Source organism: Typopeltis vanoorti, chromosome 25 (genome assembly GCF_054136105.1).
Source record: "Typopeltis vanoorti isolate ZY-2024b chromosome 25, IOZ_Tvanoo_1.0, whole genome shotgun sequence".
NCBI classification, from domain to species: Eukaryota; Metazoa; Arthropoda; class Arachnida; order Uropygi; family Thelyphonidae; genus Typopeltis; species Typopeltis vanoorti.
In genome coordinates this window covers 4,680,798-4,697,325 of record NC_143573.1, presented here as the reverse complement: position 1 = coordinate 4,697,325, position 16,528 = coordinate 4,680,798, and the positions used below count along the sequence as shown (strand labels likewise).

The 16,528-nt window shown below is 33.3% G+C and overlaps 1 protein-coding gene across 3 annotated transcripts in view; it reads left to right on the top strand.

Moving 5' to 3' along the window:
• Window positions 1-619: 619 nt before the first annotated feature.
• Window positions 620-16,528, top strand: part of LOC150092490 (uncharacterized) — a 376,973-nt gene continuing 361,064 nt past the window's right edge. For 2 of the 3 annotated variants that reach the window (XM_090414773.1, XM_090414771.1), the window contains exon 1: window positions 620-730. The gene's annotated coding sequence lies outside the window, so the exon portion shown is untranslated. Of the gene's footprint in view, window positions 937-16,528 lie in introns of all 3 variants that reach the window. The other variant, XM_090414772.1, reaches the window with a different exon arrangement.

Sequence of the window (16,528 nt, the reverse complement as noted above, 5' to 3'; positions counted from 1 at the left end):
CAATGAATCTATTTAGTAATAGTAAATTTGCTGTATTTTATTCTTCAAACCAGTGCAATGGAACAAGACAACTTTATGTTCTTTCACTTTACTGACAATATAGAAATTTTTTTTTCGCGAATTTTCGAATGTAAGATTTTAAAATGTGGCCCCATAGAGAGTGAGAACCCAGCTTCCACCTTATGATAAATACGGCCCTGAAAATAAATGAGGAAAGAACTACAAGACCACTTTATTTATTCGTATGGAGTTTCCTTTTTTTTTTCTCTCCCGTCCCTATTGGGGCGAGTTGAGCCCCCTCATGGTGGGTTAAGTATTTATGGCTGTAGATCCGTGTGTGTATGTGTTCACGGGCCGGTTTGCCTGCTTGCGGGATGAAAAACGCCAGATAAACTGGCGGAAAAAACCCTACTGCCCGCGCCAAAGACCACTAAAGCAGTGGAATGAGACTGTAATAGGCCACTCTGTCTAAATCCATGATAGTAAGAAGAAATCAATATATACATGTGGATATAACGTGCCATCTAGCGGTTAAAATGCAAAATAACCATTTCATCCGGGACTCTTCAGAGAGCAACCTGGGAGTTTGGTATACAGACCAAAATGGTGGAGAAAAGTCAATGAACAAGGGGCATTATTGAAATGGTGAAGTGAAGGGTTCTAAAGATTTATAAGCATGTGAGGACGTTTGGTGAAGATTACAATAAATGTTGAGATTTTAAGTATTGAGGTAAGAATACAGGTGTAAATTCAAGAAAAATTTCGATTCGCAACTTACGACGTAGATATTTATCAAGAAGTGGTTTTAAATATTAGAGTTGGAAATCGCCGGTTTCCTTTGAACGTATTAAAATACTGGCATGTTTTTGTCACAACACGCATTTTAACTATAGGTATTCCGATTAGAACAAGTTACTCAAGCATCCCATTTCAACAGTGAGTATAATACCACGTTGTGTTTTTGTTTATTAGTCGAAGATATGAGAGACTGGATGACCGGTGCGAGATGCTGTGTATGAACGAATCTTGAGGAATTTAAATTTATTATGTTTGTGGTAATTTACGTGCTGATTTTAAGAAAGGATATATTTTGCTTTCGTTCATGTTTTTTTTTTTGATTCCATTCATGCTGGTCATATGATGATATTTTATGTTTGAAGATTTTGATGCTTCACACAGCTGTTCGCTTTCATGATTCAGCTTGTAAATGAAGGATTGTACAAAACATTTGTACTTTTCGCTGCTAAAATTCTATTGACATTTTTGAAATTCTTTCCGTTGGTATTTACACAAAATTTTTGAAATAGTTTATTACTTGAAATTTTTTGTGTAATCGGTTATGAAATCACTTGTTATAATCAGCTTTGTAAACATGTGTTCACATATAAATAAATAAGTACACTTGTTCATTTATCGACTTAAACAGAAATTACTGAACCACATGTGTAAACAAACTCATGAATTCAAACTTTGACCATCTCTTTAAAAGTATTTAATTTTTAATTTAATACTATTAGGTATTGAAATAATTATGAAGTAATTGAAAGCCTTCTTGAACTTATAAACTACCTTGCTATTTTCAGATTCTTCATTTATAAAATTGTAGATCATAAAAATATCATGATAATGAATTGCAGATCACAATATAATGAAGGCTTTTTGCAAACATTAATTAGCTTAAAAGAGACAAGTGAATATTGAGATGTACACAGCTGGAGAAACTGATGGATCATCAGTTTCTCCAGTTTATTCTTATGCATTAAGACTCAGTCATACTCTACCATTCACGAGTAAAACATAATACTGAATAGATCACGTTCATTATCCAACAAAAATTGGCACTAAGGATTTTGAACAATTTGGTTATCAAAATAATTAAGACCTTATAGACTAAGTTGATATACTAGAACAGGATTCTCATGTTCTGTTTATTATTCATTAAATGTACTCTCAGGAATCCTTTGTTTTCATGAGTAATAAAATACTTTATTATTATTGCATATGTGCTACCTTAGGGAAACAGTTCATAGCTCTGGGAATTTGGAATGGCTTCTCTCCATCCTAATAAATTCACTTATTAAGAGCATCCAGTAATATAGTCAATATTAGGGATTTGCTACACCTCTACACTAGTGGAATCAAGTGACCAAAAAAAAAAAAAGTGTGTGCTTTTTTTTTTGAAGTGAGGCAGAGTTAGTTGATACCTAGCTTAAAGTGTGGCCTGGTAAAATAGTGAAAATGCAACAAAAATATATACTTCAATTTTTATTTTTTGTGTTTTTTTTTTATTACTCTTACACATGAGGAGTTGTAGAACTTGTAGCAGATTGATGGTGTGCGAGCATTTTGAGCATTTTACTTAATGAGCATAAACTGGTGCAAATGTTATATAGTTAACTGGAAAGATATCCATGTCATTTGGTGAAGATAGTGAGTGATTACACAATCCAAAAGTGGTTAACAAAATTTAATGAATTGCTTGATGACAGGACTGAATAGAGTAGCCTTCAACCATTAACCTCTTCTGCTCTCTCCCTTTTTGTGAGATGATTATAGGGATGACCTGGCACAGCTTCCACGGGTTGTGCCACTCTAAGATCAGCCTGCTTTGGTTAACTATCGGGGCAGTGTGATGTTTCACACTGCAAGCAATCTAAACTAGCCTGAGTTGGTAAATTCTAGTCCATCCTGCATATTATGCAAACATTTTGCCCTCTGTCATGCCTTTTCTTATCACTAGATAGTTGTGCAGTCCAGTTGACTGGAGTCAATTGGTTTGGATTTGGAGAAGAATAAAGATTGATATTTATAAACTTGGATAGGTTCTTGATTCCGAAACTGTTTTTTTTTTTAAGTAAGGATTGAAATATAGTAGAAAATAAATAAATCTATCTCTCCACACACACACAATGGATCTCCTCTATAATTTTAGTACATTTAAATGCAAGGGTATTTTTTAGTATCTTTCACCTTTCACTCAACACTGGAAATCTATTTTAAGGAAGGATTATAAATATTACAAGTAGACAGAAATGTTTGCAGCTTATATGTAGAGTTGTGTATATTTCAGATGGGATTCGACCTTTACAGGCAGTCCAGTATCAGGTGGTGAAACATCATTTGCCTACTCGATCTTAAAATAACAATGAATATTTTTTTATCCTTTCTTGAACTAGCCATACTGTTTTGAAATATTTTCAGACTCCTTTTCTTTTAATGACAACTTTCAGAATATTTGGTTCTGAAAAATGGGCAACTTCCAAACATGAGGCTGCTGCGGTATTCTTCGATTCATTCTGATGAGAGCTAGTAGTTTACAAACTCTCAGGTCAAATAAATTTTTCATTAAAAGTAGTATAAAAATATTACCCTGGCATTTAAATATACTAAAATTATAGAAGAGGTCAATTATATATATACACACACACACACACACACACACATACAGGTAACCCTCGTATAATGCGGTTTTGATATAATGCAGTCTGCAATTTCTAGTAACCCTTTATTATTTTTTTTCATATATTTTTCACCGCAGGACTTAAAAATCAAATTTCATCTTCGTTAAATTTGTGTCTGCCCGTATCGCACAAGTAGTTATTAGTATCAAATTTTGTTTTATTGTATCCCTGAATAAGGTACTGTACAGAGGCTTTTGCAGTCTGTGTAATTCTCAACAAATAATGCAATTAGAGACAGCTGGAATAAAAACGATACTAACTAATGAATCACGTGTCCCCTCTCACAGAAACTATACTGTATAGACTCAAGAAAAACCATATGTTGCACTGAAACACAGTATCTAACTAAAAACTATTGTCCAATTTTTCAATTACATGAAATAAGTGTTTGTTTTATTGCATTTGAAATTCTCGGTCATTATGGCAGATCACAAAGGCTGCTAACTTAAAATAAAATTCTACCAAGAATTGAAACATGCCATATAATTTGTGTATGAGTTTGCCTGCCACCTCAAATGTAAACAAGCAGCCATAAAATTCCACCAAGGGTTGAAACTTTGTGTGAGTTGAGCCAGTCGGTAATGAGAAGTTCTGTTGGAACGATAAATGACACACTGTTGTGAATGTGTTAAAACTAATAGTGAATGTTGTTATGACAGTTTCAGATGTTATGGAATTCGATTGAAGAAAATTAGCATTTGAACTTAACACTTATCCGATGCCTTTGTCTTTGGGTCGCGCGATCTTTTGTTAATATCGTACCAATCATATGCACGTCTTTATAGCTGCTCTTTCATGTAAAACAAAATTCAACTTGTACGTATTGTAATAATTAAAAAAAAAATGTTGAATAATTTATAAGCGTATAAATGGATATCACCTGTAAATCGTTGATGTGCCAGCAAAATTCTCAGACGTGCCACCTCTGGCATGAGTGCCATAGGTTCGCCACTAGGGTTTACTGTATAAAGTGTTTATTGTTGAAAATTGTCTTAGTTTTCTGTCAAGAAAGCACATTAAAATCATAAGTGTGTTATTCTCAAGTTGAGTAGTTTATTTTCTGGTGAGTTACACACACATGTAATGCTTTATTTTTATGTAAAAGTTTATTTTTATTGTAATGGCCACTAAAACTGCAATGAAAGGGAAAAAATCAACATTGAAGAGGATATTCAAATTCTCTCGAATAAAATATTAAAATCTTGGATCGGTTGAAAATTGGAGAAAAACCAGGAGTTGTTGCAAGGATTCTGAATTTAAATGAATCAACAATTCGAACAATCAAACAAAATGAACATAAAATCCAAGAAAGTGTTATTGCTGCGCCAAGCGCGTTGCTCGTGTACTCGATATTCTAATAGAAAAAATGGAAAAATCTCTAATGGTTTGGATAGAAGATTGCACTCAAAAGAAAATTCCTTTGGAATGGACACCTTATTAAGCAGAAAGCTCTCGAAGTTTATAAACATTTAAAAGAACTTGATCAAGATTCTTCAGAAGAAATCTCTCAGCATGGATTTTGTGCCAGAAGGTGGTTTGAAAACTTTAAAAAGCGGTTTTCTTTGTATAATCTTAAAATCCAAGGAGAATCAGCATCAGCAGATGTTGAAGCTGCCTGGAAATACCCATCAGAACTTTTAAAAATCATTGAAGAAGGTGGTTATAGTACAGACCAGGTGTTCAATGCAGATGAATCTGGGTTATATTGGAAAAAAATGCCAAAATGTACCTATATTTCAAAAAATGAAAGATCAGCTCCTGGATTCAAAGTTTCCAAAGATAGAATTACTCTACTGCTTTGTAGTAATGCATCAGTTGATTACATGACAAAACCAATGTTTATTAACCAATCCGCAAATCCTCGTGTGATGAAAGGGCCCGACAAGTCCACCATACCTATTTATTGGCGGGCCAACAAAAAAAAAGGCATGGATTACAGCTAGCATGTTTGAAAATTGCTTTTTCAAGTGTTTTGTACCCGATGTAGAAAGTTACGCAAAGAAAAGGAATATGGACTTCAACATTCTACTAATTTTAGATAACGCACCAGACCACCCAACAAATTTAAGCCATCTGAATATTAAAATGACTTTTTTGCCGCCTAATACTACTTCACTTATTCAGCCATTCAACCAAGGAATAATATCAACATTTAAGTCATATTATATTCGGCACACATTCCAATTAATTTTAGAAAAAATGGAATCTAATTCAAACATGACACTGCCTCAAGCGTGGAAAGAGTTTTCAATATTGAATTGTGTGAAAATTATTTCTCTGTCCATTAAAGAATTACAACCCCTCTACGCTGAATGCTTGCTGGAAAAAAATATGACCTGAAGCTGTTCTGGAACAAAATTTCGTACCTCCAGTGGATGCTGAGTAAGTCATATAGTAAACGTTGCACACATTTTTAGTGGAGAGGGCTTTTGCGATATGATTGAAAATGAAATTAGTGAATTAATTGACGGAGAAACAGATTTAAATGAGGAGGAACTGGTACAATTAATAGATAGCGTCGAACCAAATGGCGGGGAAAGTTCTGCAGAAGAATTTTAATTGTGTTGAATCCGTTAAAGAATTCAGTTAAAAAAAAAAAAACAGAAGGATTGGACTTGGCAAGAAAGTTAGGAAGTTATTTTATGGATAATGATCCCTGAATGGAGCGCTCGGGAAAATTCATGCGACAATTGGATATTTGTTTAGCGCCATATTATGAACTTAATAAAAAATTGCAGCATAGTGGTAAGCAAAGTCTTATTGATGACTTCTTGATAACTAAACCAGCCGAAGTATACAATGAGAACTATAACAAATGATGTCCAAGAGAGTTCAAGTGGTGACGATCTCCGGCCACTTAAAGAACATCTATGAAATGTTATTTCTGAAGACAGTGGCAAAGGTTGGTCGATTGGTAGAGCCTCTGCTAATAATGGCTCAGTTAAGTAAGTTTGAGCGCGGTTAGTAGTTGGAAGGGGGCCAATCGTTCGATGCTGTCGGCACACTCTCCCTCGATGAGTCTTTGGACTCCCTGGAGGTGTCAAAATAATAATAATAATAATAATGATGATGATTAAAATACGTGCTTTATTTTATTGTGTCTAAAACATTTATGCATTATGTGCAATGAAATTTATGTACAATTTGTAATTTTTATAATTTTATACTATGTATTTGTCTCATAGCTTATGTTTTCTTAACTTACATGAATTATATGAATTAAATAAAAATATTGTTTTTGTTGGATATGTCATTGCTGTTTATATAATTAAAAAAAAAAAGATTTTGGAACCTAACCCTACTTTTTCTGTGTGATCTAAGTCTCGCATAATGCGATTTATATAATGCGGCATTTCTGTGGAACCTAACATCTGCGTTATACGAGGGTTACCTGTATATATATATATATATATTTATCCTGTATTTCAATCCTGTTCTTTTTTTTTTTTTTTTTTTTTTTTTTTTAATGAGCTCCATGCATGAGAGGTTGCAAAACCTGTAACACAATACTATTATATATGGACAAGAAGGAGAGAAGGAATCAGTATATGGAAGGCTCCAAGGAACAGAGAAAAATGGAATGAAAGAGGAGGATGAGAACTGAAGATATCATCAACAAAGGTAAAAACTATATCTGATTTCTGCGACTATTTTTGATCCTGAAGCTGAACTGTTTATAAATGCTGATGAGCAGCTGCTTGTACTTTTAAATGTTTACTGGAAAGTGGAGGATGGTATAAGTGCATATGAAAAATACTTATAGAAAAAACATAATGCAGAAATACTGATTGGAGTCATCTATAAAGCAGATTGTCCTCTCCTAGATACCATCAAGCATTTTTAGCGAATATATTATACTTGACTGTTATATTATACATATATATAAGATTATATTATAGTATCATATATTATGTATTATATATATATATATATATATTATATAATATAATATAGGATATATGTAATATAGTATATTATATTTATACTCTGTAAGGTATCTTTTCTCCAGGAACATTTGTCAAGTTTTGAAATAAAATCTGGACTCCACCACGGAATCCAGATTTTATTTCAGATGTTCAATTTTATTTAAAATGTCTAATGACATTTTAAATAAAATTGAACGTCTAGCACTCGAAAATGTCATTAGAGAACTAAATGAAATGGGAGTATACTATTGGCTTATGCTAATGACATTGTTATCCTTGGAGATTCTTGTGAGGATGTTATACACATTACATCTAATTGAATCAAGCCAATTAAGCCCATGGGTCTTGTCATAAATGAGGAAAAGATTAAATACTGGTGTCCAAAAGCTAAGGACAAACTACAATTTTACCTGTATATGAAAAAATTTTCATGACTACAACCATATGTGGGCATAAATTTATTGCCAGCATACTAATAAATTATATTACACAAATTACACAAAAAATGTGTTGTACAAATTGCAATATGTTTTTGTCAAAAGTTACAAATTTCCTAAGGACATTGTTAAGAAATTAATGTACAGTGGTTACAGAAAAGTATGCAGAGAGACAATTCAGTATGGAATATGTCCACCCTGAACTGCGATTCAGCTCTCACAGTGTCATACCATGCTTAGCAAATGATTCAGGTGTTCTTGAGGCCCACTTCTTTGGAACAAGGATAAGGCCTTGTTTGTTTTCTGGAGGGGAATTTCGAGCAGCAATGCATCTCCCTATTGCATCCCAAATGTATTCTATGGGATTGAGATCTGGAGAGTGTGCTGACCACTCAATTCAATTATTAGCTTCGGTCTCCAGAAGTATCTTCGTTGCTGGTGTAGTGTGGCATTGTCATCCATTAAAAAAATTCTTCACCTACAGCACCAAAGAACAATTGAACATGATGTTGAAGAACTTCATTCACCAGTCATAGTCCCTTTTTCCAGCACTGGTAGCTCAGTTTATCCATTAAGCATAATGACTCCCCACACCATGATCCCAGCTCTGCCATATCTGTCCTTTTCAAGAATATTCTGACAATGGTAAGCAGCACCACTTTCAGGTCAGATCCACTGTCATCTAGAATTGGAGGAAAGACTAAACCGACTCTCATCTCTAAAGAGTACATTAGCCTATTAGTGTCTTGTCCAATTTTTATGGTGAACTGTGGATAAAGTGACATAGACTACATGCCTTTGGGCATATAGCCCTACTTGTTGCAGGCCTCTTGCCACAGTTTTTCAACATATCTGCTGCATTCTTCATTCTTTTGCTTAAATGGAGCTGACCTGCTGTGGTGTGTGTGTGTGTGTGTTGATTACGTTTTGCTGTTATGATCAAAAATCTGTCTTCATGCTCTGTGATAGAGTGAGGGTGACCTCTTAGCAAACATCTGGAATACATGTCATTGGTTTGAAATGCCAAAAAGATCCTGGATACAACGCTATATAAGATTACAAACTCTGGCAATATCACTAATTATGTGGCCTTTTTCAAGCCTTCCAATAATTCTTCCCCATGTGAAATCATCTAGACAATGTGTTTGAGATATTATAAGACATCCAAGTTTCCAACTTTATTCCTTCATGAAAAGAGTTTTCTTGAAACACAATTCACTTATCTTAGCCTTTTACCTTTTATCCTGTTGAGTGCTACCACATGACCCCTTTGCACATAATTCAAAAATTTGAATGCGTCTCTTGAAATTATCAGTTATACAAATTGCTAAAAGTTGATTCATCTGAATTTGTGGTTGTAATCTTCAGAAATAGTTTGTTGTCCTTAGGTTTTGGACACCAGTGTACATATGCATTTCAAGGACCTGTCAAGATCATTTCAACTTAGTTGATAATTATATCTTTGAGCAAGTGGATAATTTCACTTTCTAAGAGTCACCATTAACAACTAGAGTGATATGCATCAAGGAGAGAATTGAGAAGGCCACTCATAGATATTTTACAACTCCTAAAGTCTAGAATATTATCAAGAAAAACCAAAAAAAAATTCTGTTTAAGCTATCTATGACCAGAATTAACCTATGCTTATGAAACATAATCAGCAACAAAGACAGATAATAGAAACTTTATTGCATTTGAATGAAAAGTACCGAGAAAAATTTTTGGACCATCTTACAATCAAAATACTGGACTGTATGAATGAAGACATAATGAGGAACTATGAATCCTGTTTCAAAGACCCAACATCCTATCATTTATAAGAAGCAAGAGAATTGAATAGTTTAGTCATGTTTGGAGAGGAGATGACCAGCTAATCAAACAAGTACTTACAACTAAAATTGACAAGAAGAGACCCACAGGAAGACTCCTGAACATGATGAATAGATATGGTAATGAGAGACTTCAGACAGCTGGATGAACACTTTACACCAGATGTAACTTATGACAGAGACTGATGGCAGCATTAGACCTAAATGGTCCATTAAGCTGATGAAGAAGAAATTATACTTGACAAGAAATTATATCTTTGTTTTAATCCTTTATCCAAGCATAAGAAAACAAAGTTTGCACATGAAATATCTTCATAACTAGTCTATTTGTATATAGAGGCTGTTGACTTCACGTAAATCGCCTCAGTATCTCATAATGCAAAATGAATCTAATCAAAAAACCTTCTTTGATCCAGGGTATTTTAAGAATATTGCAATACACCATTTTACTACTTGTATATGGAAAATATATGATTTTTGCATCAATTTAACCTTCATATCTTCCTTTTTTTTTATTTTATTTTTTAAATAATGTGGCTTAGAAACATGGGAGAGTTATTAGTGGGTCAGAAGCTTTAGTGATGAATTACTGTTACATGATCTCGACTGATTTCTCAAAACATCCAATTCAGCGAGGATCTGGAATTAATGGTGGAAAAAAATGGCTACAAGTAACAAGAACAGAAAGAAAAATTGAAACATTTGTTTATAAAACCAATATCTAGACAAAATAAAACAAAATGTAGAAATAGAATGGCTTAATATAAAAACGATACTAAATGCAGCAGCAAATGAAAGCTTAGGAAAGACCAAAAAATTCAATAAAAGGAAAAAACTGAAGATCTGGGATGATACAATGAAAGTAATAATCAAAAAGAAAAAAGAAGCCTATCACAAATGGTTAAGCAGTAAAAGATTAGAAGATGAAATAGAATATAAAAGAATAAGAGCTATAGCTAAAAGAAAAGTCAGAAAAAGACATAGAGAATCATGGAACAAATTTCTAATTTAAAACTGATTTATATAAAACAAGACCCAATGTATATATAATTTTGAAACACTTAAATGCAGATACCAAAGAAAACATAAAATTAAACACTGAATTGAAATTAGAAGAATTTCTAAATTACTACACAGAATTGTGGACAGACAAATATTTGAAAAAAGACAATTGGCAACAATTAACGAAAATGAAAAGGAAATAACTAAAGAAGAATTAGAAATAAGCCTGAAAGAAACGGAATGGAAAATCATCTGGAGAAGATAAACTAGGTTCAGAACTATATAAATATGCAGGAACTAGATTCAAAGAAAGACTCTTATTATTTTTAAATAAAATTTATTCAACTGGTATTCCCCCAATAGAATGGAAAAAAGTAATTGTGATTCCTATCTTTAAAAAAGGTAATAGAGATGACCCTAAAAACTATAGAGGTATCAGTATACTAAATTCCTGTTACAAAATATATAGCAGAATCTTAAATAGCAAGCTAATGAAATATTCTGAAAACTTTATTTTAGAAGTACAGAATGGATTTAGAAAAGGACAATCATGTACAGACCCGGCTTTTTGCCTAAAATGAATAATAGAGAAAAGAAGAGAATACAATTTAGAAACACTTATTGCATTTATTGACTTTGAAAAAGCATTTGATAAAGTTAAAAGAAACATATTATTTAACATATTAAAAGAAAGACAAATACCAAATAATATCCTAAAAGCTATCACAAGTATATATGAAAATAATCAAATACAAATAAAATTAAATCACGAGCTATCATATACAAGAGAGAGAAACCAAGGGGTCTGACAGGGATGTCCCCTCTCAGTAACTCTTTTTAATATCTACTTAAATGAAATAATAATAAAATGGAATAAAAATTTACATCAAGGAATTAAACTTTCTTCTACAGTAAACTTAAACACTCTCCTCTTTGCCGACGACCAAATAATAATTACAAATTCTGAAGATAACTTACAGAAAGCTATTTTAGATCTAACTCAGATATCAATGGCAATATCATATTAAAAACGAGGATATTATGAAAGAACTTAACATTGTCAGCATCCAGGAATGCGTTAGCAGAGCTAATCTCAGGTAGTATGGTCACTTAAACAGAATGGGTAAAGAAAGATTAGCAAAACAAGTGTTCTCTGCCAGGTTGGCAGGAAAACGACCCAGAGGAAGACTAAGATATAGGTGGATTGATACGGTACAAAGTGCCTTAGACGATAGAAATATAAGATCTGATAATGTTGGAGTCTTGACAAGTAACAGACTGATTTGGAGGAAAATTGTAGATAGGAAGTTAGTAATGATGTAATTTTTTCATGTAGTACTATAAACAACAAGATGACTGAAACCGGGAATATTGAACATATAAGAAAAATCTGGTCAAACCATTTTAAGACTATCTTCCACCAAGGAAACAAAACTACAATGCCAACAATAGAAGAAAATAATGATCACCCAAAAATTTTACAAGAAGAAGTTAGATACGCAATAAAACAGATGAAAAACAATAAAGCACCAGGCATTGATACTATCCCTACTGAACTGTGGTCATATGGAGGCAGTATATCAATAGAATATTTAACAACCCTATTCAATAAAATACTACAAACAGGAGAGATCCCAGATGACTGGAGAACTGGAAAGATCATCCCAATATACAAGAAAGGAGACAAAAGAGACTGCAGAAATTACCGACCAATCAATTTACTCTCTCACACCTATAAAATATTCATAAGAATTATACAAAATAGATTAAAAAACACCTACGAAGAAATGATAGGCATAGAACAAGCTGGTTTCCAAGGAAACTATTCAACAATAGACCAAATTTTCACATTGCACCAACTAGCAGAGCTCAGCTGGGAAGACCATAAAGAACTATATTGTTGTTTTGTGGACTTTAAACAAGCTTTCAATAACAATTCAACAGAGAAATCCTTCTTAAAATTCTACTAGAAAATGCAATAGACAAATATATAATACAGTTTCTGATAAAATATTACTCTAAGACAAATGCAATAATTAAAAAGGACACACAACAGAACCCATAGAGATCCAAAAAGGAGTAATGCAAGAATGCCCATTATCTCCATGCCTATTCAACATATATCTAGAAGAAGTTGTAAAGAAAGCAATAGACAATGAGCCTGGAATCAATGTCAATGGTTTAAACATAAATAATATCAAATATGCAGATGATCTCGTCCTTCTTGCAAGAACCCCAAATGAACTACAAAAGCTGATCAACAAGCTAAACGAAACCTGTAAAGCATATGACATGTCAATAAATATACAAAAGACAAAAGTGATGAAAATAGGGAGGAACAAAACTACCATCTCAGCCACCCTAAACGGAGAACAAATAGAACAAGTAGACAACTTCATATACCTTGGATCAAAACTAACAGAAACAATAGATGAACTCAAAACAATCAAACACAGAATAGCGATAGGATGGACCACCATGGGAAAATTACAGAAAATCTGGAAAACAAACAAGATATCTAAACAAGCCAAAATCAAATTATATGAAGCAATAATTATACCAACAGTCATCTATGGAGCAGAAGTGTGGACAGTTAAAAAAAGAGAGGAGAAAAAACTGCTGACATTTGAAATGAAATGCTTAAGAAAAATAAATAGAACAAGTTGGATAGAAAAGAAAACAAACATCACAATCAGACAAGAACTATTGTATAAAAAGACAATAATAGAAAAAATTAGAAAACAACAACTGAGATGGTTTGGACACACTGTACGCATGGATGCAGACAGACTTCCTAACGTCCTAATCAATACTTTTCCAACTGAAAAAAGAAGACCTGGAAGACCAAGAATTACCTGGCTGAAATTAATAAAGAACATCTCAGGATGCAGAACATATAAGGAACTTTTTCGAACAGCAAGGAATAGAGACGACTGGAAGATCATGCTCAAGAGAAGACTCAACCCGTCTTAGACGGAAGAGAAGAAGAAGAAAAAGTACTATCATATCCTGTACACCCCTTGAGGGTACATTGCAGGAATTTGATGATGATAATGATGATCAGATATCCAAAGATTATGGTATGATAATATAAACAGAAAAATCAAAAACTATGGCCTTTAAAGGACAAGATCCAGCAAGAACAAAAATAGTAATAGATAACAAGATCTTAGAACAGGTGAATTCATTTAATTACCTAGGATGTATGATCACATATGAAAATGAAAAAGATATAAACGTAAAAATTGCAAAATATTTAAAAATAACAGGTATAATTAACTCTATATTTAAACCAAACCTAGTTCAAAAACAAACTAATGTATTGTATACGTTTAGTATACAATACATTAGCCCTACCAGTATTAATGTATGGAAGCGAAATCTGGACAATAAAACAAAAAGACAAACAAAGATTAACAACAGCAGAAATGAAGTTTATGAGAAAAACTGCAAAGTATACCCTATTTGATCACAAAAGAAACGAAGAAATTATGAAAGAATTAAACCAAGAACCAGTAATAGAAAAAATTAAAAAATATAAACATAAATGGATGGAACACGTTCAAAGAATGAAAACAGAAAGATTACCAAAACAAGCCATTAGGAAAAAGAAAACCAGGACGTCCTCTTAAACGATTCAATGATGACTTCTAAGGCTGGAACAGGCCATACAAGGTCTAAATCCTTGATATGCATGATGATGATGATCTCGACTGATCTCTCAAAACATCCAATCCATCCAGGATCTGGAACTAATGGTGCAGGAAAATTGGTGGTATATCTATATATATATTTCCTCCTTTTATGGATTTAGAGGAAAATTAAATAATTGCCAGTTTGATAAAGGGCCAGATAAGGGTCAGATCTTTATAAATTGACTTATAGATACTGTACAAAATTTTTACATACAATTCTTGAGCATTTGAAACATGCAAAAAAAAAATAAAAAGAAAAAAAAACCTTGCTGTTTCATTTAAAATAAATTGAACAAGGATCTGTTTTCATCTGCATGGATTTGTTTCCAGTTTTTCTGTCACCACAGAATAATGTACTGTATTATCAGTAGTCATGTTTATCTCGTTATTCTCTTTTCCTAATGTCAAGGAGAAAGAAATAAGAAAGAAAGAAATTTACTCTGCTGTCTTTATCAGGGAGTAAAAGCAGTAGAGGATTAGCTTGGGATGTGTTAACTAGGGATAAAAAATGGAATATAATAAAATGGAAACTAATCCTAGATGTATTAATATCTTATGGATGGTAATAAACAAAGAAGGAAATTAGTTCCAGACATTACCTGGATAAGTGGTAGGTGAATTTTTTTGCCTGGTGTAAGACACCCACTTTGTTTATTGAAGAAACTTCACAGCAGTTTGCTTGCATATGTTTCATATTCGGTCTCTAGAGTTAAGGATGATATAATCCCTAACCTATCCATACTAAAACCTTTCATGGAAAAATTGACATGAAAGAAAGTATTCAGAACATATCTCCATGACTGTAACTAGTGCCCTGACTGTTGCAAAAAGAAACATGCTTCACAGCAATTATTAAGATTATTATCTTTCAGTTTTCAATTAAAAAAAATTTTTTTTTTTTGCTTGTTTTAAGTTGACTGAGTTGTTAGCGTATCTGCTCTCCAACCAAAATGCTGTGGGTTCAAATCCCGCCATGGGCATGATGTTTGTGATTGTCTCTGAAAATACTAGTGGCGGTTGTGGGCATTAGTGTAGTTGCTGGATTGAGTGGTGGAGACTGCTGAAGAGTAGATGCTCTCCTTCGATGAGTCTTTAGAGTTGGAGGGGGTCACATAATAATAATAATATTTATGATTTGTGGAGTGATGAAACTGTGAGGGAAGAAAAGGAGGCTAGGCAAACGTTATGTCAATATTAGCAAAAAAAAAAAAAAGCTTGTTTGTGGCTTCAATCAAGACTTGCTTTAATTAGTCCATACATCTTGGGCTAATGAAAAATGATGCACTAATAGGAATAGAATACATTCATGTGTAGATTGTATTCTGCATTGAGGCCTACAACACTTGTAAACCCATCATTGGGTTTACAAGTGTTGTAGGCCATCATCTAAAATTCATGATAGGAAGAAGAAAACGAGAGGGTTTAGTTTGAGTATTTCTGCAGTGCTCAAACATCACAAGCCCCAGATCATCTACATTTAGTGTCCTAAACACTGATATTTACATCATTCTTCCATAGGGTGATAACAACTTGGTCACCTTCAGTGCTTCCAAAACAGTTTTGTCTTTTTTTCTTGCAAAAAAGAAATTAGTTCTTCATCCGTTAACTTTGATAATACTCAACAGTCAAGACCAGATCTCTCTTCAGACTGACTTGTGTTTAGCCTTTCCTGGCATAATCTTATCACTTCTGTAGTGTCCTCAGCTTCTAAAAATCTTGGCATCCTTTTTCATTCCTGGAATACAGCTGTCACATTTGTTGCAACACATCTAAAACTTCAAAAACTTCTTGATGCTGTTCAGAAGAAGACAGTTTGGTTGTTTAATATGTTCTCACTGACTCTTTAGCCACTGTCTCTTCAACAGATATTTCCATGGTTGCTGTTAAGCTAACTGCTGTCATAATGCATCCCATTTCTGTAAACCAACATGTAACACAGGCAACATCTGCAACATTCTTTATAGTTGAACTGCTGACTCACCAAATCTTCTACTCCCATTCATCTTTCATTCCATCTACCTCAGTTCTGCAGAAAGCTTTTCCTATAAAGAATATCAATATTTTGCTCTTGACCCCAGCCCACATGTCATTCATATGTTATAGTCCTTGTGGCCTCTTGTGTGAGCGTGACATAAAATTTGAGGGGCATATATTCAAGGTGTGATAGGAGTGTGGTGA